Source organism: Muscardinus avellanarius (genome assembly GCF_963383645.1).
Source record: "Muscardinus avellanarius genome assembly, chromosome: X".
Lineage (NCBI taxonomy): Eukaryota > Metazoa > Chordata > Mammalia > Rodentia > Gliridae > Muscardinus > Muscardinus avellanarius.
The window spans coordinates 8,799,123-8,825,104 of NC_137792.1; positions in this window are offsets into that span (position 1 = coordinate 8,799,123).

Sequence of the window (25,982 nt, forward strand, 5' to 3'; positions counted from 1 at the left end):
AAAGGGAAAGGGAAAGGGAGGTACCAGGAAGGAAATAGACTATGTAATGTCATGTGCATGTATGAATGTATCATTATGAATCTATAATGCAGAGAGAGAGAGAGAGAGAGAGAGAGAGAGAGAGAGAGAGAGAGAGAGAGAAATGGCAGTAAAGGAGAAATAGGGAGAAGGAAACAAACCAAAGAATAGTATGTGAATATATAAATGTATTGTGATGCATCTCATTTTCATGTACAATTACAATGCACCAATAAAGTCATGTTTTTTTTAAAAGGGGTTAATTGACTTGCCCTAGCTCACAAAGCTAAGTAAGTAAGCAGATTGGTTCTAAACTCTATGATTTTAATCATTATGTACTGAAGACTTACTTTTTCTGAAAATACCGTACAATGTAAGGAATATTCTACCTTCACCAATACTTAAGAATTCTAGCTGTTTTTGTTCCAATTAATCCATTTAATGTGTTCACTCCTGGTCCCAAGTCCACTCAAGTATCTGAATCTACAGAGTCCAAGGCCCAAATCCAGGGGTGGCCCCAGGGTTCTCAATAAAGTGAGATTCCTTCCCAACCTTGATCTTCTCCTTATATTTACCTTCACCCCCAAATTCTTGTCTAGCTTAGTATCTTTGCTATTTCCAAGGCATTTTCACTTATTAGCATTGTGGTCTTGCATAAAAAATATCACAAATAATTCAAATTTTTCATTTTTCATCCATATATTGGAAATTCTAATAGTAACATACATGCAAAATGTTTGCTCTGTATCAAATACACATGAGTTGTTTTTTTGTTTTCTTTTGGCACTGGGGATTGAACTGAGCATCATTATACCTCTGATTTACACCCCAAGCCCTTTTATATTGTTTCATTTTTTATTTTCTGGTCTCACTAAGTCGTTGGGGGTCTTGCAGAATTGCTGAGGCCGGCCTTGAGCCTGTGATCCTCCTGTCTCAGTCTCTCAACTACTTGGATTACAGGCAAGTAGTTGAATTTGAATGTGCTCCCATTTACCATCACACATTCTCCCCCTTCTAGTTTGTGTTGCACAAATTGGTCCTGCTGACTCCATCCTGCATGGTACACTCTCTTGAGTCATCAGGAAAATGATGGAAGCTTGCTTCTAGGCAGGATTTCTTGGAGAGTAATCATTCCCGCTAAGATGCAGGATTGCTGGATGGGTCTGTACGATCAATAGCAAGCCTTGCCCCCAGCAGGAATTCAATCCATTTTGGCTGCTTCAATGGGGCTCCTGGGGCTTAGACAGTATCAAAAGGCAATTACTGATTTTCACTTATTTTAGCTATGAGTTCCTTGCTGGCCCACTCCATTATCCTCACCTCTCCACGTCCCTTCTGCTACAAATCAACCACTTCCTTCCTCTTCCTAACAAAAGCTCTCCATATCTTTCCAGGCTGCAATGTCCCTTTTTCTCACTATGGGTTTGTACTTTTGACCCACTGGCCTCCACCCCATTAGCTGCACACCTAAGGATTTCCTTGTTCTCTGCTCAGTCCAAACTTGTTAGTCCCAAAAAACGAGAGAAATCCTATAACGATTGTAACTAACAAACAAAATGAGCTCCACCAAATGGAACAGGACTTGACCCCCTCATTCCTCTACAGCAAGGGCTTGCACACTTGTTCTGTAAAAGCAAGGAAGGAGTAAATATTTTAGGCCCTGCAGGCTAACCTATCTCTGTGGTAACTACTCCACGCTGTCATCTTAGTTCAAAAGCAGCCAGAGATGCAATGTAAACAAACAGGCATAGCTGGCCTTCAGTGAACTGTCTTTACAGATGCAGAAATTTGCCTTACATACATTTTTCACACTCCATACATATTCTTCTTTTGATTTCCCTTTCAGCCATTTAAAACCATGCAACTATTCTGAGCTCACAGGACAGGCAAAAAGGGGCTATAGTTTGTTGCCCTCACACTGTAGGAAATAGAAAATTAGATTCTGGAGATTTATCACGAACTTCCCAGAGTCCCAGGCAGTGTGATTTGAAATGTGTGCCTGAGCCAACCAGTCCAGGTGGACTTATTCATTGGAAGGCATCATATTTTGGCCAATACATCCTATGGACCATTTTAAGCATCTGAAAGACAGAGTGGGTATTTTTGCCAGACTTAATGTAAATCTGGCAGTTGTTCTTTTATACAAAATTAACTGGCTGCTCATGTCCAACCCCCTATCTTAGACTGGGCTCCCTAGCAGCTGAAATTGAGACAATTTGGGATGTGTGGTTTATGGAAGTAGAGGAAGAACTCTCAGGAGAAAGAGGCTGAAGGAATAATAGGAAGGAAGGACAACAAACAGGGATGTGGACTCATCTGGAGGCTGGCTCCAGTCTGAGCCCTGGGAAGCTCTGGGGTACAAACACCACCATCTAGTTAGTTCCACCTTGAGGAAAAGACTCAGATCTTTGGTAGCTCCATGCTGATAACATTCCAGGCAAGGTAGCTGCCATTCACTGGAGGAGAAATCTACAGGGAAACTGACAGCTACGAGCTGTTGGGGACAACACTCCAAGCAGCTGGGGATGGCAGCCATAGCCAAGTAAAGGGGACTCAGTCAGGAGACCTACAGAGAGCCCAGTAAGCCCCACTTCTGCCAAGCAGCCAGACTCGATCTTGAAGGGTATAGCCAGCTTGCAGCCTCATATAGCACTCATTATAATGCATCTTTGAAGTTTTTGTTTCTATAATAAATTGGTACCTTTTCCCCACTCCTTACTCCAATAACTATCATCATTCCCAGAACCTAACACAATGAAATAGTTTGGAAAACATAATTAACCAGGCCAATTCCCTTCCTTCAAGGTAAAAGGTCTTAGTGGTAAATGTGAGTCCCAGAGAGAAGTAAATCCCCCTGGCCAATCCCATACTAGAGAATCCAAACCTCTCCTAGTCAACTAGCTCAACAATGCATTCTTATTATTTTATGCCGTTAAGATTCTTAGGATGGCTGGGCATGGTGGCACATGCTTGTATTCCCAGCATTTGGGAGGATGAGATAGGAGGATCATGGCTCATGGACAGGCTCAACTAATACTTAGTGAGGCCCTTTGCAACTCAGTGAGACCATGTTTCAAAATAAAGAATAAAAAATAGGACTTAGGGTAGACCTCAGAGGTAGAATGCCCCTGGGTTCCATCCCAAGTACCACAAAAAAAAGATTCTTAGGATGTTCATAACTTCAGTAATATCATGGACATGGATGATAAATGTGTAAAAATTTTCAGAATTTTTATTGTACTCATGAACATTGTGGAACGCCAGGAGGGATTTAAAATACACTGCATTTCCCAGACATATTTGATTCCAAACTACCTTCTTCTATATACCCCTTTTTTCATAGAATATGTCATGGGACTACTTTTCTGAAGAATATGATGTGAGAAATGCTCTTTTAAGGACTCTTACAGATCCAATAATTCTGTGGTTCTGGGAACCATATAGCCTTGTTCCTGGGTTTAGCATGTGCTCCTTTTATACTTAGGTCATTGTATATTCATATGAAGTTAAAAGAAAGAATAGATCTTTTATGACCATGCCTTTTACTTCCAATGATAATATTTTGCAAAAGTAAAACAACTAGAATATTAACAGTGATGCAATATAGTTATCTTGTTCAGGTTTCCCCAGTTTTACTTACACTTGTGTGTATGTGTGTTAATTATATAAACTAATAAACATATTGAAGAGATGATGGACATTTATATACATTAATATATCAATCGGATATATTTAAGAACCAGATATCAGCTCTGTTTGTACCATAAAAATAAGACATAGAAATTTAAAATGGACCATGATTTCAACTCTAAAATAAAAAATCTTAAGCACTTTTTTGTTTCATGGGCATTTTTATTTTGCTTCATAATATATGGATGGGCACATTTTTTAGAGATCTCTGCCAATTTTTAAAATTTGATCTGCTGGCATGCGAATAAGAGCATCATTTCTTATTCACTCTAATTTGCAGGTTGTATTTTTGCCCCTCAATTATGTGTTCTGACAAGAGAAATTTGTGTGTGAATTTGGAAAGTTGAGCAATTTTAATTTAATGAGCTACTGGGGAAGAAGACACTACATGTGAATGATATTTTCTCAGAGTGCACTTATCAATGTTTATTCAAGGACAAAATGAGAAAATCAATCTTTTTTTCCACAAGTAAATGGAAATAGATTTCAGTTGTCTTAATGAAGATCAAGGTGAAGGCTTTTGTTTATAGGTGTATGTGTTACTAGTTAAAACTGAGTTTTCTTTTCAATGTTTGCTATTTGGGAAGTTCCATAATAGCTTGAATATACCCCAAAGGTAGAGCCTCAGTAAATTTCAGCCTGATTTGATACTCTAAGAAGTTCAGTGTTTTCTTTTGTTTATATAGAGGCTCTGGATAATTTTATTGTCTTTTTCAGTTATTCAGAATAATTACATGGTTTCCTTGCTGCTGTAGCTATACTGCAGCTCCTGGAATAATAAATAAACACGAAAATGAAAATAAATGAAAAACAAAATCCCCAAGTGATGGAAAAGTCTACGTAACTCATACAGCCACAGGAGTTCCACACCAGGACTTATCAGAAAAAAGGAATTGATTCCCCCATCTTCAACTTACCTGGAAATTTGGTAAACTGTTACAGAAAGTCTAAAATTCAAGGTTTATAGCCCTGAAATGATCATTCAGTAGAGAAAGTAAGGCAGATTATGCCAACTGGTACACAACACCCATCCCAACCTCTTCTACCTTGCCACTTTCTATCAAAGGGGCAAACAAATTAACAAGAAAGTACTTATATTCCTGGTCCCTCAGCTACAGGCATCCATATGACACAGTATTAGCTAGATGCAAGAGGAAGTTTGCCAGGAACTTCTGCAAAATATCTGTCTTTCTTTATAAAGGGACAAGTCTGTGGATAGGGAGTATTCTCTGGTATAGCTCCTATATTTATTTTTGTCTTGAATGTGAATATGGGATGCTCTGATGCTTGAAACTGCAGCAGCCATTTTGTGACCAGGAGACAGTAACCTAAGGCAGAAAAGCCAATAGCCTCATCATGAAAGCGAAGAATGAGAAAAGCCCAGGATCTTTGAAGGCTTCATTGAGCCATCTGACAAAACCTGGAATTACAATACATTTTTGTGCCTGTATGATGCTGGGGATTGAACCCAGGGGCATTCTACCTCCTAACTACACCTCTAGCCCTTTTTGTTATTTTGTTCAGAAACAGGGTCTTGCTAAGTTGCTGAGAATCCCATTACGTTGTGGAGGCTGGTGTTGAACCTGTGAACTTCCTATCTCAGCTTCCCAAGTACTAGGATTATAGGCATGTACCATCATGACCAGCTCCAGACTTCTTATGTAAAATAATTGAACGTCATTATTATTTAAACTACTTCTAGCTGTGAGTTCTCTTACTATAGCCCTACGTGTCCCAAGATGACTCAAAGAGAGCAGAAATAAGATGTTGTAATATCATCGCCCTAGTTATATCCAGAGATCAACAGACAACAGTAACACTTTCTAATCCAATGTGCAAAAGATTACCTCATCTGTCTATAAAAGTGTGGGGAGTAAAATATGTTCCATAAAGACTCCATTAAGCTGCTTAGAATGGGTAATTACCCTGAAACATATTGGAAACAGTGTTGGATTGATGGTTGTGGCAGATAGCATTTTTGGCCCCAAATCTTCACCCTGTTTTGTAGCCATAACTTTTGCCTTGCATCTTTGCAGCAATTCTTATCTTCTTCCTCACTCCTTGACATCAGGCTTGGTGATATGTCTTGCTTTGGCCAATGGGGACAAGTGGTCATGACATGAGTGGGAACTTTTGAAATGTGCTTGCACAGTGAGTCTTACTTTCCTGCCTTTCTACCTTCACCATGAGAACATGCCTTGACCACTCTGCTAGTTCCTACTGATGGAGCTCCACTGAGGACAGTCTAGCCCAGCTCACACCATACTCATCCATGCATATGCAAGACATAATTCCTTCTCATTGCATGGATCATGGTGTGTTAATTACACAATATTAATATAGCAATGGATAACCGAAATCCTGGTTGAGAGACTCCAGATTCCAGAGCCAGTCTAAAGGATTTTGAGTCCCTGTTTTGTACCATGTGATGAGAAAGGTGAACTTCAAAATGTCAACCTCTTCCTTGTCTTTAACTGCTATTCAGTAATACCTCTGACAAATACACTCTAGTGGAAACATATTGAAAATTATATTCAATTCATGGGACCCACAAAAGCAGTGGTTCAAATTTAGTAGGGATACCTGGAAAGGTGATATCTTAACAATGAATCCCAGAAAAAGAGCTATTAAAATCATCAATAAAATATATATCTTTTGTGCACTCATTTTTCTTAAGATGCACATGTCAATTTCTAAGTATGACAAAGTAATGATGTGTTGAAGGTGCATGAATATCATGCATACAAAATTTCTGCACATATAAATGTACTATATAAATAAAGTCCTAAGAAATTTGGAGGGTAGCTCCTCAGACTTGATCAGAAAGAAGCTGACATCTGGTCACACAGCAAATGTGTCTCAGATAGGTGAAGGGAGACTAGGCTAGCAGCTCCATGCATTCTGCTTCATTCTGAACAGTATGAACATCTCCATATCCCTGGCCTTCCCCATACTAAATGAAGTGAACTTTTTGGTCAATTGATTGACCTGTATGAGTCTTATCATTAGTTTGTAATACAGCTCACTTTCAATACATGTATGAAATTTTTTCTTATAGATATATGCTTGTAAAGACAGATACAGGGGGATTTTTCAGAGCAGCTTCCCTTTCAAAGCTCATTAATGAGGAATTCATTACATAATGCACTGCCTGGAACATGCTAGGAAGGAATATTAATTAGCCATTTAAAATAATATGTTGGATGTATATGCATTGACAATAATAAATGTAAGATATATCATAAAGGCTATAAAAGCCAAACAAGTGCAAAATATTTTGCAATGTATGTTTTCATTTATATCAAGCAAAGGCATAAACTCACCCACATATTTAGTAAGTTCACAGATTGATAAATACACACAATTGTCCAAAGAAAATTATATCTTCTTCTTTTTTATGTACTGGGGATTGAACCCAGGGGCATTCTATCTCTCAACTACACCCCCACTCCCATCTTATTATTATTATTATTATTATTATTATTATTATTTTGGTGGTACTGGGGGTGGAACCCAGAGGCTTTCTACTTCCGAGCTATACTCCCAGACCCATTTTATATTTTATTTGGAAACAGGGTCTCACTAAGTTGCCGAGAGCCTCACTAAGTAGCTGAGGCTGGCTTCGAACCTGCGCGATCCTCCTATCTCAGCCTCCCAAGCGCGGAGATTACAAGCATGCGCCACCACGCCCGTCTTCCCATCTTATTTTTAAACAGGGTCACTAAGTTTCTGAGGGTAGCCTTGAACCTGAAATCCTCCTGTCTCAGCCAACCAAGTACTGGTATAACAGGCATGCACCACCATCTTGGCTTATAATTTATCTATTCCTCCTCTTGATCTCTCACCCTAATGAATAATGGGGAGAAACTTAAGCTTCTAATTAGTTCTATCTTACTCAGAAAGAATACTTTAAAATATATTTATTTTGAAATATTTATAGATTCACAAGAAGGTATGAAAAATATCTAGAGAGGTTTCATGTACCATTCACCCAGCTTCTAATAATATGCATCTATAGTATAATATGAAACCCAGGAAACTGACATTGATACAATAGGAGGCAATTCTATCACATGTACAGCTTTATATAATCACTACCACAATAGTATTCACTACCACAACAGCATTCAGAACTATTCTGTCACCCCAAGGTTTCCTGATTAACTATACATATTCCCTACCCCCAATTATAACTTCTTGCATTTCCAAACTTTTCTCTATATTTATGATTTTGTTATTTCAAAAATAACATATACATTTATATAGATTTAGTATTTCTATTTTTATAAAATGAATATGTAACCTTTGAGACTGGCTTTTTTCACTATAATAATTCCCTTCAGGTCCATCCAAGTTGTTATGTACATAAGAGTTTATCCCTTTTTTGCATTTGTTTTTGTTTTGAAGTGCTGGAAATTGAATCCAGGGCCTTGCTCATGGTAGTTAAGAGCTCTACCACTTATCTACAATGTCAATTCCTGTTCATGTTTTATTGTAGTATTTTATATATTGTATAAAATAGCAGAATAAATGTTTTCATTTAGTCAATGAAACAAATTAAAAGAAGAAAAATGGAATGTAGTACATGTATCTTAAACATTGTATATAATTCTATTTCTTATTCTTTGATATATTTAGCCCTTATACTCGAGCATGTGCTATGAATAGGCCTATTTTCACAAATAAGAATACTGAGACTCAAGAAAAATATGTATTGATTTTACAGTATTTAGAAATTAATTTGCTCTTCTATATTATCCTAGAAATTTAATTTTTTTTAATTTTGGTGGCACATGGTATTCATATTTACTTGATAATATGAGTCTGATCTCAACTGTCAAGTTATCTTGTTGGAACAAAAAAGACAACCTGTGATTTCAGGGGAGTGAAGAACACAATAACATAATCCATCCAATCCTGTAACCATTACTTCAAAGCTCAACAAGAATGCACATTTTTAGAGATGGGTAGCAAAACTGCAGGCATCTCTAATGGTGACATAAATTTCTTCCACTGATTTGGAAATAATGGGGTTTAAATATGTTCTTTTTATGAAATCAGGACAAGATAACAGTCTAGTGGAAAACCTGGAAGAAAACATTTGGCACTTCAAAAATTTCAAAACCTGTGTTCTGTTGATTTCATCTGCCGGAGCCAGCTGGCAAAAGTACGGTTCCGAAGAGAGGAGTGAGGATTAACAAGCATGGGAAGACGATCTAGTCTCTACTAGCACCCCGACTTTATTTTCTCAAGGCAATTTATACAGTTTCTAGCTTTGGGTTGCACAGGAATGCAAAAAAGACAGGTCCAAAGTACATATATCACTTAGCAAGTCAAACAATACCATGGTACAACATAAACCTAATCTTAACTAGCAGACAGAACAATTAGCATCAATCATTCTGAGAGGGTCTTATTTACTTAGACTCCATGATTCTAAACCTTGTTGACTCTGGGCGAAGGACAGTCAGAAGTGCACTTTTGAGTAAGGGTGAGACAAGATAAGGTAAAAACCTTAATGGCTCCCCACATTCATCTATAAAGAATTACCTGGAATTCAGGTGTGGTGGCACAGGCCTATAATCCCAGTACTTGTTGCCATAAGATATATTTAAGAAACTGGGCCCCAGGGTACATGCCTATAATTCCAGTAGTTGGGAGGCTGAGATGGGAGAGATGGGAGGATCAGAATTTCAAGGATAGTGTGTGATAACTTAGCGAGACCTTGTTTTAAAAATTTTTAAGTAAAAAAATGCTAGAGGTGTAACTCAAAGATAGAACACCTCTGGGTTCAATCTCTAATACCCCCCACACACAAGAAAATGATTATCTGGAAGCAAAGTGCCTACACTAGCAAAGAAGGTGATATTTGTAACATGCAACAAAGCTTCTTTGCCCTTTCTATTTCTAGATGCCAGGGTCTCAGTTAACAGTCCCGCAATCAACAGGCTTCTGCAGAGCTGCTCAGTGTGAAAGTCATGCTAATGAGGAAAACTGCTAAATGTCAAAATGGCAAGTGTAAGAAAGGCACATGTTTTTGGAATTCCCTGGAGTGAATCTGCATTTTGTGCAGTCTAACTAACTGCGCCGAAGTCTCAGCATTCTAATTTCATAGAATCTTATGGTTGGTGAATCTCTTTAAAGTCGTTCAAGCACATTGCTTGGTTGTTTGGCACTTGGGTTGGGTAGCTGGGGTTGACTGCAAATGGGCCTGAAGGGTACTTGGGGATGATGACAATGTTATAAAACGTGTTCTGTTATATTTTTTATGACTTGACCCCCCCCCTCCTTCCATTACTAATCCCCTTCAGACACTCCTTTGGAATCTCTGTTCATCTACCTGGTGTTGCCTTTTTTCTGGATATCTCTCTAGCTCCCACATATAAGAGAATACATACATCTACTCATTTTTTGAGACTGGCTATACTCGCTTAGTTAATGTGTTCAAAATTACCCATTCCAACCTTAAATATATGTACAGGTAGATGGAGAGACCTATTGGGAAGGGTACCATGAGTCATGTGCATGTATTTTTCTGTCACTCTATAACAAATATGATGTAAAATTTCAATGCACTAAATAAAAAACGAAAAAAACTGAATTTTTATGATAATTGAATTCTATAAATTTACTAAAAATCATGGAATGCTACACTTAAATGGCTAAATTTTACAGTATATTAGTTATAAAACAATATATCTGTTTTCAAGAGTAATTCACTAAAATCTCTCTCCCAGAATTTGTGCCCTCTTTTAAATTTTATTTTAACTTATAAACAATAATTATATGTATTTATGGGATGCAAACGAATGTATTGATATATGCCCACAATGTGAAAAGATGAAATCAGGCTCATCAACAAATCCATCACCACATAGTTATCATTTTTTGTGGTGAGAGCATTTAAAATCTATTCTTTTGGCAATTTTGAAATATGAAATGCACTATTTTAGTCACTATTCTGTGCAATAGATCATTAAAGCTTATTCTTCCTATCTAAATGTAACTTTGTAGCCAGGCATGGTGGCTCATGCTTGTAATTCCAGTATTCAGGAGGCTGAGACAGGAGCATCACTGTTCAAAGACAGCCTCAGCTGCTTTGTGAGGCATTTGCAATTCAGTGAGACCCTGTTTCAAAATAAAGAATAAAAAATAGGGCTATGGGTGTAGCTTGGGGGTAAAATGCCCCTTGGTTCCATCCCAAGTACCATAAATAAATAATAAATAAATAAATAAATAAATAAATAAATAAATGTAACTCTTTACCCTTTGATCAATATCTCCCATTGTCCCAAAAGCCAGGATTTCTCTTTTTTTAAGGCTGAATAGTATTCCATGGTGTATGTGTTCCACATTTTCTTTATCCATTTATCTGATGATAACACTTAGGTTGCTTCCATATTCCATATCTTGGTTATTGTGAATAGTGTACTATATAGCATACTGATTTCATTTCCTTTGGGTCTATACCCAGACTTGAGATTCCTGGATCATAGGGTAGAGTGGTTTTAATTTTTTTTTTGAGGAAACTATACTGTTTTTCAAGATGACTGCATCAATTTATATTCCCACCAACAGTACACAAGGACTCTCTTTTCTGTATATCCTTACCAACGTTAGTAATCTTTCATATATATTTTTTATGGTATCAATGATTGAACCCAGGAACACTATACCTTCGAGCTATACCCGAGCCCAATTTTATTTTTTATTTTGAAACAGATTCTCACTAAGTTGCAGAGGACCTCACAAGTTGCTGAGGCTAGCCATGAAGCTGTGATTCTCAGCCTCCCAGTACTGGAATTACAAGCGTGTGCCACCACGCTGTAATGTCCTCTTCTATCAGTTGCTTCCAGTATTCTCTGGTAGACAGAACTAGTTTTGCCTATGCTCTTCACAAAGGACAAAGATAATTTCCTCTCCTTGTAAACAGTCCCCAACAATGAAGGATGGAATTTGGTATAAAATAGTGCTTCCAAATTCTTCAACACTGGAAACTATGAATTGAAATATTTGGTAATTCTCGGGAATTCTCCAAATTATAAACTATCCTTTAAATCCTAGTTTAAAAGTATTTAAAGTATAGTGTTGTTTATATGCTGTGCTCATTATTATGTATATCTTAAAATCTTTCGTGAATAATAAATTCTAGTGTTGCTTACAAAGAATATTTTCTCTGTAAAACAATTTCTTTGTATTCGAGATGTTGAATATTCAAAGCAAATATTCAAAGTTTGGAAATGCCAATGAATATTATTGCATAGTATTTTTTTTATTTTTTTATTCAATAACTGTTTTTTATTTTATTTTATTTTATTTTAATTTTATTTTATTGGTTCACTGTATTCATACATCATAGTGGGATACAAACTTTTGTAGACATACATGCACACATCGCCCAGTCAGCCCCCACCCGATCCCCACCCCATTCTCTCCCCATCCCTCCTTCCCATGCTTGGCTTAGTGGTTGACATCTAGTATTATAGCAATTTATCCAAAATTAAAAATGATAATCTCACATAACAGTTTCATTTGTCTGATACCAAGCGTTTGATGATTTAAAGATAGCATTTCAATATTTCTTTTTGCTTTCTTTCTTACTAGAGCATATTTTTTTCTGTTTTTTTAGGTGAAACTATCATATATTTATATATTTATTTTTCAGAAAAAAAATCTATCCTAATATGGAATATGAATTCTAGATACCCAAAACGATCTTGAAAAAGGACAAAGCTAGCAGATATATATTTTCTGATTTCAAACCATATAAAGCTACAATAATTGAAACAGTGTAGTACTGTTCTAAAGGCAGATATATAGACCATTGGAGTTAAATACAAGCCTAGAGCTAAATTCTTCCCTATATTGTCAAGTTATTTTTGACAAGGTTTCCACGAACATTTGGTGGTGGAAATAATAATCTTTTAACTAAATATTGTTGAAAAATAATAATTACATGGAAAAGAATAAAATTGGACCTTTACCTAATCCCATATACAAGTATTAACTCAAAATAGATAAAAGACCTAAATATAAATCTTAAGACTATAAACTTTTAGGAGAAAATCTGGGTCATAAAACCTCACAACACTGAAATTGGCAGTGATTTCTTGGATATGATTTCAATGGCACAGGCAACAGAAGAATATACAAACTCCCTAAAAAATAAAAGAAAATATTGTATATCCAAAGACAATGTAAACAGAGTTAACAGTTACTAATAGAATGGGATAAAATATTTCCAAATGCTATATCTGAAGGTATATTAATATTCCAACTAGAAATCCTAAAAATTAACAACAATAAAGGCAAACAATACAACTTAGAGATAGGTAAAAGACTAACATAAATAATGAATCTCCACAGATAACCAATCTTAGTTGTCTGTTGGATGGAAACTCTTGTTTCTCTGGTTCTGGTGAGTGTTACCTGTGTTACCTATTTCTTCTTTGTAGTTAATCTCTTTGAGTATTTTCTCTAGCGCTGGTTTTGAAGACATAAATTCCTTCAGTTTCTGTTTGTCATGGAAGCTTCTTATTTCTCCATCTAATTTGATAGAAAGTTTTGCTGGATAGGAAATTTTTGGCTGGAAGTTGTTTTCTTTCAGAGTTTGGAATATGTTACTCCAAGCCCTTCTGGCTCTCATGACTTGGTTTGGGAAGTCTGGAGTGATTCTAATTGGTTTGCCTCTGAATGTCACTTGGCCCTTTGTTTTTGTTGCCTTTAAGATTCTCTGCTTGGCTTCCACATTGGTCATTTTGACAATTATATGGCGTGGGGATCCTCTTCTCCGATCTTGTCTAAAGGGAGTTCTATAAGTTTCCTGGATCTGTGTATCAACCTCTTGCTCTATATTTGGAAAATTTTCTGCTATTACTTCCTTGAAGAGATTGTTGATCCCTTTGGTATCACTTTCTTTTCCCTCCTCTATTCCAATTATTCTTAGGTTAGCTCTCTTAAGATGGGCCCATATTTCTTCAATGTCAGATTCCTGCTGTTGGATATTTTTTTCTAGATTAGAAACTATGCGTTCATTTTTGGATTGCTCATCTTCTAAGAGCGAGATTCTGTTCTCCATGTGGTCTAATCGGTTGTTTGTGCTTTGAATTGAGGCCTTTACTTCATTAATTGCATCCTTTATCTCTTTTTGGCTCTCTCTGAGTTCTTTTCGAAGCACCTCTATTATTTCTACAGTTATTTTCCTGATTTGATCTTCTAGAAATCTCTGATTTTCTGTTTTATCAGGTTCTGATGTTGTTGGCTTGTGCACATTCATTACTCCAGTGTTATTCCTCTTTCCCATGATTTCGGAGGTTTGTGCCTTCTCTGGGTTCTTCCCTTGGGTCACTATGGCTTCACTTAAGGTGCTCTGGATCTCGAGTCTGTATTATCTCAGACCCCACTACTCCTTTACTGGGTTGTATCACAGAGTCTCCGACCCAGGGAGTCGATAGAGGCTGCTTTAAACTATGGGGGGTGCCAGGTTGCACGTTCTCCTATGGTGTGATATCTCTGCCACCACCACCCCCTCACTGGGTCAAGTCCCAGGAGGCCCAATACTGCGATTTCTCCTCTGTGGCCCGCAATTTGACTCACTGTTCTTGAGTACGCAGATGTAGCTGTACTGGACTCGGTGAGTTCACTGCTGCTGCCGCCGCCGGTGGCAATATGGCGCCTCTGCCAAGCCCTCGGCCATGAGGCTGGCGTATTTTTTCTTCTCTGGTTTTGATTTCCACTCTGAATCCCTGCAGCGTGTGCTGAGCTCAGCCACTGGGAGCTTTAAATGCTGTCTGCACCGAAAGATCCCGCCTGGCTGTTCCGCAGCGGCTCACCTGGCTTGCTGTAGCCGTCCGTTGAGTTCGCCGCTGCCGCCGGCAGTATGGCGCTGCTGCCGCGTCCTCGGGCGCGTGTGTCTCCTCTGTGGCCCTGAGCTCTGTTCTCAGTCCGCTTTCTCTCTGGAGCCTGGTGGTTTTTTTTGTTTTTCTGGTGATGGTGTTTTCTGGCTATGAAAGGCGCTCTTTTTGTGGTAATGGAGATTGGTTGTTAGCGGGACTCTTAAGCCCCGCTTTTCTCGGTTGCCATCTTCCCGGAAGCAATCAACATTCGCATAGTATTTGAATAATGTAACATTCAGGTCTCTTAACAAGGTTAACAGCACTACTCAGAATCACATGTTGAAATTGCCAATTTAAAGACTCATTTTGCTTCTAAAACTTGTTATTCTAATGTACAAATGATAGGATTTGTATGAAATATAGTTATGGATATAAACTTATAAATATTTATTGTATCACAAGAATGACTCTCTGATAGCGAATGAGACAGGAATACACTCCACAGTTTTAACAGAACAACAGATACAAGCAACTCTAACTAATCAGATCATGACCACCTCTCTGGTGTGCACTCCTGTCTCTGTTCCTGATAATGTTTACCTTAACCTTTTACTTTGTCTGAATTTTTGTTTCTTCTTTTAGCATCAGTGGATTCCTTTAAAAACCATAGTCTCTAGGTGGATAGTTAGGCTTTAATTCATGCAGATGAAATATAATGCCTTTCTACACTTCCCCAATTTATTGATGGAATTCCAAATTCAGAAAAGCACATATGTTTCCTTAGAAAATCTGAGAAATAGTTTGCATATGGAAACATTGATAAGTGGTTCTCAAAGTGTACTCTGGACTAGTAGCATCAGCACGCCAAGAAATCTGTGAAAAATGCAAATGATCAAACTCCATCACAGACCTACTGTATCAGAAAAACTGGGGATAAGGTCTAGTAGTATTTTTTTACAGGCTTGATGGCGATTCTGATGCAAGTTAAAGTTTGAGGAACTGTCAGAAGGGATAACACTGAGGAATGTGTTCTTCACTTACTCCCAGAGTTTCCCAGTGTACTATTTTCTTCATCTGGATCCCAGCTACATGGAAGCTTTGTAATATTTTGTTTTTAGCTGTATGCTTAGGATTTGTGCATTTTAAGCATACATTCTGTGCTCTAGTAATTTTGAAAAATTTTAAAATAGCATCTATACTACATTACCTAAATTTTCTCTGCTGAATCCTTACCATTTTATCTTTAAGTGCAAGGATCTAGTTTTAGTCACCATCTCTTCTCAAAAAGCATAGTAGAAGTATATTTAATTTTCATATAGTTGAATATAAAATTATTTTATTCTGATTGGATCAACCTATTATAGCTCACCACTCAAAATGAAACAAATAAAATTTATTCATCTTATTTCATTGGATATCTAATTATTAAACTCTCAGAGAGCTTAAGATCTAGTAAATAATTAGATAACGATGATAATAAGTTCAAAATTACAGTCTAGTTAGTTAAGGTTTGTCTTAATGCCAAGCAATAAATTTCATACTTATAAAAATTATATGTCATATTTTTACCCCCGTTTTATAGGTGAAGAAACTGAGGCATATGATTAAAGTGGATCCAATTTCAGAACTTTTCATTTTAATCACTACCTATATTGTTGTATAACTTACCACAAACTTAGCAGCTTAAATTCACATATATTTATTATCTCACAGTTTCCATGGGTCAGGAGTGTAGGCATGCCCTCACTAGGTCCTCTATTTGGGGTCTTAAAGGGATACAATAAAGATGAAGGCCTATCTATAGTCCTGTCTAGAGACTTGACTAAAGAAGAGCCCACATACAGGCTCCATCAGGTTGTTAGAATTTCTCCTCCTCCTCCTCCTCCTCCTCCTTCTCCTCCTCTGGGAGTGGGAATTGAACCCAGGGATCTTTTTCTTTTGAGATATATACTCAGCCCTATTTTTTTAAATTTTGGAATAGGGTCTTGCTAAGTTGCCAAGGGCCTCACTAAATTGCTGAGGCTAACCTGGAACCTGCAATTCTCCTGTCTCAGCCTTCCAGGTACTGGGATTATAGGCATGCTCTATCTTGCCAGGCAGAAGAATTCATTTTCTTGTGGTTGTAGGACTAAGGTCCTCATTTTCTTGCTAGCTTTCAGATGGGCTCCATTTTTAGCACCTCAAGACTTCCCCCAGGTCATTGCTACATGGTTCCACCCTAGGCCTTCCCACAACATGGCAGCATACTTCTTCAAGGCTGAATGTAGGGCCATGTCTAAGATCTAGATCTTCTTTTAGAGGGTTCACCTGATTTATTCAGGCCCATTCAGTATAATTCCTCCTACTGATTAATTCAAAATTAGCTGAGTATGAGCCTTATCTTATTTGTATCTACAATATCTCTTTGCCTTTGCCATAGAATGGAAGCTACTTCTGGGAATAATATCCCATCACATTCTATCCACACTCAAGAGGGGTTGATTGCAGAAGACATGTACACCAAAAGTCAGGAACTGTGGAGGGCACGTTAGACCTCTATGTACCACATTACTGTATTTAAGAACCAGTGTGTTGAGTGTTAGGCAAAATACTGGTGAGGCATTCCCTGCTAATTTAGCCTGTGCTCCCACCTCCCCTATGGAGAGTTTGGGTTATGGGTATGAGGAAGCCAAGAGGGAAGTTGTGTCCTGAATGATGTTTCCATCACTCACGTGGGCCTGCCATGTCCATATGAAACCCAGAAGACAATGATGAAAATACAAAAGAAGTGAGGCATAGCACATACTGTTAAGTAAGCTCCACCTTCTTTAACATCTCCCACTCCTTGGGAGTAATGCACCATCCCATTCATCTGCCTGAGGCAGAGAGTTGAGGAGTATTTTTAGAATCATCTGGAACTGATGCAGCCAATGCCTTGTTCTCTATCTCTGGCTGCTTCGGCTGAGGGAGATGGTTCCTGCTGGCTGACAATTTCCCTCCTTGAATACTCACATCTCAATGCTCCTTCTAATCCCTTTTTCTGACAGCAGAAGAGCTTGCTCAGCCACAAATGCTCAATGGGGCCAATTATCTCAAGGGAAACCCTCTGCAAAGGATGGGAGCTAGAGAATAATGCCCATGTCTTCACATGCTGTAATGAAATGGATGTGAAGTGGGTTCCACATGGTTCCTAAGAAGGTCCTCATGCTGTTGAGTCTCAGTTACCCCCTGTAGTACTATGATCATGAGCTCACCATTATTGGCTTTCTCTCCCTTCCCAGTTTCATATCCCCCTTTATCACTGGACTTTCTGAAACCATCTGCCAAACAGTCACCACCACCCCAACCTTTATCTGCTTAATATCTACTTATTTATATATGCTTAATTATCTCAGGCAATAACCTGAGATACATTTTTCCTCCATTTTGCCCCATTAATTAATACCTAACCTCCTGGACATGTGCTGCATCCCTAAAAACTTTCCCATAATTTTAGCCAGTGCCACCTATTGCTAAGATAAATGTTAATCTTCCAATCTCTGTATCTTTCAGCCACTTGTACCCATCTCTCCCCTGACTATTAGCATGCTCTTTCTAAGTTTTTATGTTTATCTCCTCAGTCTCCTGACAGGGGATCCTCTTTGTCTGATAATTAAAATCTAAATTCCTTAGAGCAATAATATGAAGAGATTTATTCAAAGGGTAGCTATTGAATGTCTCCTGTGTGTCAGCCACTTTGCTAAATGCTGATGATGAACAAAGCAGACACGATTCTCCCCTCATACAGTTTAGAGTTCCAGGAGGCAGACATGAAACAACTACCCACACAGAGAAATACATAAGTACCATAATATGAAGCAATTTTAAGGAAAAGTACAAGATTCTAAAGCAGTACTGTATAATTTGGCAGCCAGTGGCTATTTAAATTGTGTGCATATTTGAATGCATTACTTTGACTCACATTACAATGCATGACTACAATGCACCAACAAAAATTTAAAGTAGTAAAATTAAATCATTTAAAAACAATAAAACATTAAAGACATAAAATAAGTTCAAAACAATTTTGTAAACTCAGTTCTTCAGTCGCATTAGATGCCTTTGAAGTGTTCATTAGCCATATTCAGTTTATGGGACTGCTGCATATGTAGACCATTTTCATCAACACAGAGAGTTCTGTCAAACAATGTTGCTAAAATCCTATCTAAAAGGGAAACTTCATCAAAACTTGGAGGTGGTAGGACATGTATGCCAGGGAAGGCCTCTGCAAGGGAATGACATAATAGGTTAGTATCCACCAAATAATTTGGTATGCTCAGAAGAATGAGGGAGAATTCTGGAGGGTCCACAGCATGGATGAAGGCTTACAACTGAGTGGTAGAGTGTACACATGCAGAAAGGCTGAAAAGCAAGATGGCAACCAAATAGCAAGGGTCCATAAGGGCACACCAAGGACTTGGAGCTTTTCCTAAGAACAATATAAAGGTATTTTTCCAATTTTAAAGCACAGCCAGTTTCCCATCTGAAAAAAAGTTCCTTTCTCTATGTGTTTTTATATAGGAATGAGAAAAGATTAGAAATGTTCTTTGCCAACATATTTGCTTACCTTAATATCATGTTTTTTGAAATGTGTATCAGTACATATGGATCCAGTTTATTCATCTTACTACAGTAAAGGACTCCATTGCATGGAAATACATCATATCCCATGTACACTTAAAATATATAAAGCAATATAGTATGTTAAGTATCTACATACATGGAAGTAGAGTATATAATTATTCACAGGAATGATATTCATCACTATCAGGGAAAGATGGAGGAAGAAATGACTGGATAGGTATAAAGATATTTAGTTTTACTTCTACTATTTCTTTTAAAATACAACAGAGCTAGGAATAATTGCAAACACCTATAATCTCACTAGTTAGGAGGCTGAGACAGAAGGATCACAAATTTTAGGTCAGCCTTGGCAACTTAGTGAGATCCTATCTCAAAATAAGAAATAAGCTGGGAAAATACCCCGCTTTTGCCGGGCATGGTGGCGCACGCTTGTAATCTCCGCACTTGGGAGGCAGAGAAAGGAGGATCGTGCAGGTTTGAAGCCAGCTGCGCTGGCTTAAGAGACCCTATTTCCAAATAAAAATATAAAAATAGGTCTGGGAGTGTAGCCCGAAGGTAGAAGGGTTTCCAGGAACCTTAGTACCACCAAAATAAAATAAAATAAAATAAAATAAAATAAAATAAAATAAAATAAAATAAAATAAAATAAAATAGAGCTAGGTTATATCTTAGTGGTAGAGTGTCCCTGAGTACAATACCCAGGATCACAATAAATAAAAAATTTAAAAAGGAAGAAAGGAAGGAAGAAAGGAGAGAAGGAAGGAAGAAAGGAAAGGTGAGAGGAAGAAAGGAATCAGAACCAAAAAGTGGAAAATATCTCTGAATGATCTATAAAATTATGACTTATCTCTGTAAAAAGGTTATAAGTGGCTCTTGCAATCTGTTTGACTAATGATGAATTACTTTCTTGTTGTTATGCTCAAGGTCTTTAACTATAAAATGGACCTATCAAGAGTAATCTTTTCACATAATTTAAATTGTGTAAGCTAATACACACAAATTAGTATGTTAATAAGTGCTCAATAAAGTGACATAGTAGTAACACAAATCATGTTTATTGCATTATAGAATTGCAACAGTAGAAAATATCTCCTAATATAACCTAGGCCATTCATACATACAAGAGATTTCTCCATATGGGATGGCAAGTGCAATGACATAAATATTACTTTCTAAAAGTATCAGGTTTTGGTCATTTAATATTTTTTAAATTTTTATTGGTGCATTATAGCCATACATCTTAATGGAATACAAGATGGTAGAGGCATACATGCACATATCATTCATTTAGCCCTTCCCCAATTCCCACCCTATTCCCTCCACCTTCCCTCCTTTGCCTGTTTGGTTTACTGATTGAATTTGATTTGTGAAAGTCAAACCCCTTATGTTTTTTCAGCTAAAGTATTTTAACCCTGAAACCAGCAATGGGCCCATTCTGAAACAAAATTATATGAAAAATTTCTTATGAAAACATCAATTCTTCTGCTAAGAGCATAAGCTATAGTCTTGTTACCAACTACTTTAGCTGATCAAGTGAAGTAGATGAATGGGTGATAGTTTTTCTGAATGATGCTGGACCACTGCGCTCCTTCCTCTAGAGCTAAAGCACTCCCTGTCACACACGTTAAAGCACCCACACAACAGAACTGCACTTTTGAATGGGGCATTCAGATTGCCTGAGATAAAAGATGGGATGCGACTGTGAATGCCTGCAAACTTGAAGTTATTAATATTAACAGGCCAACTTCAAGATGCCCAACATGAGCCTTTTTTCCTCCCTCGCAGAGTGATTTGCTAGCAAAATCAGATTACATTTATTTTGCATATCTTCTTCATTTAGATTGAAACTGTCTTTTGTTCTCCAGTTGATCAAGGAAGAAATGATACCAAAGCATTTAAAAGTCCATAGTCAATTTTTTTGAGGTAACAATGATAAAATTAATGAGCAATTTTTAAGTTAATTATTTTCTTTTCTAAAGCTCTAATTAATCTTCTATTATCATTCTCCAGCTTCCTGTTTGTCAAAATTTTTACAGATAAAAACTTTCTTCTGTTTTCCCCTAAAAATACTAGGCAGATTTTGATCTGTTCCCTGATCTTTACCAGAAAAGACATCTGAGGACTGTCATATCAAGCTTCCCTGGGCATTCATTCCTCTACACCTCAGTGACTCTTCAGGAATGTTTGTACACAAAAGAGGGTAGCTGAGTGTCTTAGGCTGTGCTTCTCAATAAGCAGACCCTTAGTTAAGTAGTATCTTGGGGAAGCTATTCCTGAAAGCACCAGTAAGAAAATGGGGAAGCAAGCCAGGAAACAAGAGGAAGTTAATACAGGGTGGGTTACTGAGTGGATCACTGCTATAGGCAACTGAGTCCTACCACATCTTAAGACCTCTGGAGATGGTCTAGGTCATGCCTTAGAGTTTTCTTACCTGAGGGGCAAGGAAACTAGAATATTCATCGTGTCAATCATTACTTGAGGGCACTTTTCGAGACTCAAATACTTGGCACATGCAGCCTGTCAAGTGTGTGGACAAGTCTGCTTCCATGCTCAGGGAAGACCTCAGGCATCTAGAAAGCCCAATATTACCTCTATAAAGCCTTTGGGATCCATATGAGTTTCCAATTGCTACAGATTTAGTAGCTTAAAAGAATGAACATATATTTTCTTATAACCTTGTAAATCAGAAGTTCAAGATTTGTTGGTAGGGCTTCATTTTGACTAGAAACTGGAGGAGACAATCCATTTCTTCACACCTTCCTACCTCTAATAATCTGCCTAGACTTCTTAATTATAACCCCTTTTTTCATTGGTTACCAATCTTCTTTTCTGATTCTGACCCCACTGCCTTCCTTTTATTGTTCTTTCTCTGTATTGCAGATTGAACTGAGGGACATTCTACCTCTGAGCTATACCTCAAGCCCTTTTTATTTTTATTCTTAAACAGAGTCTTACTAAGTTATTGAGGATGGCTTCAAGCCTACAATCCTCCTGTCTTGGCCTCCCAAATACTGGGATTGCAGGCATGTACCACAATGACCAGCTACTGCCTTTCTTTTCTAAGGACTCTAGTGATTATATGGGGCCCACACAGATAATCATGGATCATTTATCCATCTCAAAGTCATTAACTTATGCATATATCCAAATTCCCTTTTAACATGTAAGCTCCCATAATCACATGTTGTAGAGATTAAAACATAAACAAATTTTTTAGACGTAGCCTCACTGTGTTGCCCAGGGAGGCCTTGAACTTTTGGGCCTAAGTGATCCTCCCACTCAGCCTCCCACATGTTTCGACTGCAAGAACATAATACCATGCCCAGAATAAGACATGATCATCTTTGAGGACCAACTGTATTTTAGGGGGATATAAGACTACTGAAAGCCAAAGAGAAATGTAGGGCACCAACAATGTTTCCTTCTAGACAAAGACATGCCACTGAAGGATAAATATAATTCCTTGAATACTTTATGGAAAGAAAAAGACGATGTTGCATAAATAACTGCTACTTTTGTTCAACTAATACAGATTGACATCCTTCAGGTCTCTTGTAATGTTGCAAAACCCCAATACACATAATATCAAGGGAGACATCCAGTTGTTATTTTAGCATTAGAGTTAACATGTTTGGAGGCTCAGGATCACAAACGAAAATGGAATGCCAGAATTTCAATTTCTTGTCAGTTTCATGGGAGAAAAAAAAAGCCTCAAGACAATCGCATCTTATTTTAGGGGCTCATCTAATTTCCAGACATTTCATCAAAGGCATAAAAATGTTTTTTTTTTCTGAGGATCATTGTCATTCTGCTTATGAAAATAAAAACAGCAAGCGTCCACACAGGTGTTGGGAAAAACAGAAATAAAAGCCAGAGGAAAGTCTTTGCCTGCCATGATGGGCTTCTGCAAGGTGAACTAAGTGCTTCAAAACCTGGAAAATTTAACATTTGCTAAAAATGCACATGAATAAAGCAGGGTTGATAGAAATTTTGTAATAGTCACCAACAAAAAGGAGTCTCTCTCTCTCTCTCTCTCTCTCTCTCTCTCTCTCTCTCTCTCTCTCTCTCTCTCTCTCTCCTCCCTCTCCTCTCCTCTCCTCTCCTCTCCTCTCCTCTCCTCCCCTTCCCTTCCCTTCCCTTCCCTTCCCTTCCCTTCCCTTCCCTTCCCTTCCCTTCCCTTCCCTGCTCTTCTCTTCTCTTCTCTTCTCTTCTCTTCTCTTCTCTTCTCTTCTCTTCTCTTCTCTTCTCTTCTCTCTCTCTCTCTCTCTCTCTCTCTCTCTCTCAGGATTTGAAATATATTTTATTGAAAATGGTATATATTTAAACTGTGCTTGGTTCCCTCTATTCCCCCCATTTTTCCTCTCCCCAACAATGAGTGTCCAGGTTAACCGTGCTATATTCATCCTTTTACACATATTTGGATGTAGCTCCTCTGTTAATCAACCTCAGCCTTCTTCTCCTATTCTTCTATTCTAGCTTTGCTGAGATTTCCCCTCCATCATCTGGAGTCCCTTTGGTATTCCCAGTGCTCCCTAGTTTGGGCATATTAGAGAAAACATATGGCCATTCTCTTTCTGTGCTTGGCTGATCTCACTTACCATAATGTTCTCCAGATCTTTCCATTTTCTAGCAAATGACATGATTTTGTTCTTCTTTATAGCTGAGTAGAATTCCATTGTGTGCATTTTCCATAATTTTGTAATCTATTCATCAGTTGATGGAGACCTAGATTGGTTCCATATTTTGACTATTATGATATGTGTTGCTGTGAACATAGGTATGTATATGTTACTGTAGTTCTCTGATTTCAACCCCTTTGGAAAAATACCCAGGAGTGATAGAGCTGGATCATATGGTGGATCTATTCACAGTTTTCTAAGGAATCTCCACACTGATCTCCATAGGAGCTGAACTACTTTGCACTACCACCAACCATGAAAAAGAGTTCCTCTTTCCCCACATCCTCGCTAGCATTTGTTGTTATTTGATTTCTTTATTCTTGCCACTCTGATTGGGGTTAGATGGAATCTCAGCGTAGTTTTGATTTGCATCTCCCTGATGGCTAATGATGTAGAACATCTTTTCATGTATCTATTGGCCATTTGTATCTCTTCTTTTGTGAAGTGTCTATTCAGTTCAATTGCCCATTTCTTGATTAGGTTGTTTGTTTTGCTGGTGTAGAGTCATTTGAGCTCTTTATATATTCTAGATGTTAGCCCTCTATCAGAATGGTGGCTGGTAAAGATCTTCTCCCATTCTGTAGGTATTTTCTTTAGGTTCTTGATGGTTTCCCTTGATGAGAAGAAACTTTTTGGTTTGATCCCATCCAACTTCTTAATTCTTGTTTTAATTTCTTGCATGTTGGAGGTCTTGTAGAGAAAGTTATTGCCTGTGCTTATATGTTGGAGTGTTGAGCCTATGCCCTCCTCTAATAACTTCACAGTCTCTGGTCTAATTTCTAAGTCTTTGATCCATCTCACGTTGATTCCTGTGCATGGTGAGAGGTAAGGATTTAGTTCCATCTTTCTACAAATGGATAGCCACTTCTCCGAGCACCATTTGTTGAAAAGGCTGTCTTTTCTCCAGCATATCAGTTTGGCCGCTTTGTCAAAGATTAATTGACTATAGGTGTGTGGGTTTGTTTCTGTATCTTCTATTCTGTTCCACTTGTCAGTCTGTTCCACTTGTCAGGTATTGTTGTGCCAATACCATGCTGTTTTTACTACTATTGCTCTATAGTATAATTTGAAGTTCGTGATTGTGATGCCTCTTGTATGGTTCTTGTTGCTGAGAATTGCTTTGGCTATTCTGGGTCATTTCTTTCTCCATATAAAATTAATGACTGATTTTTCTAGGTCTAGGAGGAATGTTGTTGGTATTCTAATGGGAATTACATTGAATCTATAGGTCACTTTTGGCAGAATGGCCATTTCGATGATATTTATTCTGCCTATCCATGAGCACAGGATATCTTTTCCATCATCCAAGGTCTTTTTCAATTTCTTTCTTTAATGTTTTATAGTTTTCTTTGTAGCAGTCTTTTACATCTTTGGTTAGGTTTATTCCTAGGTATTTTATTGGTTTTGAAGTTATAGTGAATGGGATTGTTTTCTTTATATCTTTCATTGTGGATTCATTGTTGGCATAAAGAAAAGCCACTGATTTCTTTAGGTTGATTTTGTATCCTGCAACTTTGCTTAATTTGTTTATCAGCTCCAGAAGTCTTTTGGTTGAGTTCTTTGGGTCTTCTAGATAAAGGATCATGTCATCTGCAAATAAAGATTGTTTTAATTCTTCTCTTCCTATTTGAATTCCTTTGATTTCCTTCTCTTGTCTTATTGCTATGGCAAGAGTCTCAAGGACTATATTGAAAAGGAATGGTTTTAGTGGGCATCATTGTCTTGTTCCTGATTTTAGAGGAAATTCTTGCAGTTTTCCCCCTTTCCATATGATGTTGGCTTTGGGTTTATTGTATATTGCCTTAATGATGTTGAAATACATTCTTTCTATTCCAATTTTCTGCAGTGCTATTAACATAAATGGGTGTTGGATTTTGTCGAATGCTTTTTCAGCATTTATTGATATGATCATGTGTTTTTTGTTTTCAGTTCTACTTATGTGGTGGAAAACATGTATTGATTTGTGTATGTTGAACCAGCTGTGCTTTTCTAGGATGAAACCAACGTGGTCATAGTGTACAATTCTCTTGATATAGTTTTGAATGTGTATAGCTAGTATTTTGTTTAGAATTTTTGCATCTATGTTCATTAAGGATATTGGTCTGTAATTTTCCTTTCTTGAGGTATCTTTATTGGGTTTTGGAATTAATGTAATACT